The sequence below is a fragment of the Oratosquilla oratoria genome, chromosome 37, assembly GCF_046742065.1.
Source record: "Oratosquilla oratoria isolate Oo_2021 chromosome 37, ASM4674206v1, whole genome shotgun sequence".
Lineage (NCBI taxonomy): Eukaryota > Metazoa > Arthropoda > Malacostraca > Stomatopoda > Squillidae > Oratosquilla > Oratosquilla oratoria.
Genome location: NC_134813.1, coordinates 44,957,660 through 44,959,212, shown reverse-complemented (window position 1 = coordinate 44,959,212; position 1,553 = coordinate 44,957,660).

Below are 1,553 nucleotides of genomic sequence, written 5' to 3'. Positions count from 1 at the left end.
CCGAGACCGGACCAACCTTCCGCCTTTCAGCCGCCGGCGAGCTTCGTGCAAGCGAAGGCAAATTGGGAATCCCCCCCCCCACTTCCCCCGGCCTCCTCCTCCTCCTCCTCTCCCCCTCTTCCTCCTCCTCCTCCTCCTTCTCTTTCCTCGCTACTCCTTCTATTCCTCCTCTTCTCCTTTTCTTCCTCTTCCCTCCTCCTTCTCCTCCTACTCTTTCCTTCGTGCAAGTGAAGTCAAATTGGGGCTCCTCCCCCCACCCCAACCCCTCATCTTTTCCTCCTCCTCCTCCTCCAACTCTTCCCTCCCGCCTCTTCCTACTACCTCCTCTTCCTCATCTTCTGCCTCCCCCTACTCCTCCACCCCCCACTTCCTCCCTACTCCTCTTCCCCATACCTCCTATTCCCTCTTCCTCCTATTCCCTCCTATTCCTCCGATTCCTCCTACCCCTACTCCTCCTTGTCCTCCTAATCCTCCTATTCCTCCTACTCCTCCTCCTCCTCCTTCGGTTGGCCTTCTCCTCGTCCTCTTCCTTGTTCCACCGTCCTCCGCCTTCTTTTCCGCAGCACCTTCTGCCGATTCTCTCCTACGGGTCGAGTCCTGTCATCCGACGGGCAGCGTGCAGGGACATCCTCCTGGCCGCCTTCGTTGGTCATCCTCACTCGGTCGGCAGCCTCCGCCTACTCCGCCTCATTCTTCTGGTCTGGCTCACGCAGCCCGCACCTCCTCCTCTGCTCCCTCCTCTTCTCCCTCCGCGTGCGCCCGCCGTGTGGTTCTTTCAAAATATGTCGACGCCATTCACTTGTACCTGTCGCCACGTTATTTTTTAGATCAAGTGATGGATCAAGACTCCGGAAGACTAACCGACGACCCTGTGGCGAGATGTCGTCCCGGCCTGGCCCTGGTGGGGTACCACCAGATGATTAGAACCACCTGGACGCTAACCGCTGGAGTAACCTTGCGACAATCGCCGCGGATCAAAGGGTCAACAAGTCTGACCAAAATCTTTAGCAAACGTCACTGGCTGTAGGCAAAGTGTTTCATAATCAGCAGCAGCAACGACGACCACGCACGACGACAACAACGGCAGCAATAACAATAACAGCAAAATAGAATAGTAGATATGATAACACTTAATATTAATAGAAAGTAATAATGGAAATAGTAACCACAATAATAACAATAGTTACTAAACAATACTGATAATAATAATAACAAAAATAACAATAATCACATCAACAATAACAATAATAAGAGATAACAAAAACAACAATAACAACAATAAAAACAACAACAATAATGAAAATAATGATATAAATAATAGTAATTAATAATAATAATAATAATAGTAATAAATAATAATAATAATAATTATATAATAATAATAATAATAATAAGAATAATAACAAATAATAATAATAATAATACTAATAATAATAATAAAATAATAATAATAAAAATAATACTAATAAATAATAAAAATAATAATGATAATAATAATGACTAATAATGAATAATGATAAAGAATAATAATATTAATAATAATACTAACTAAT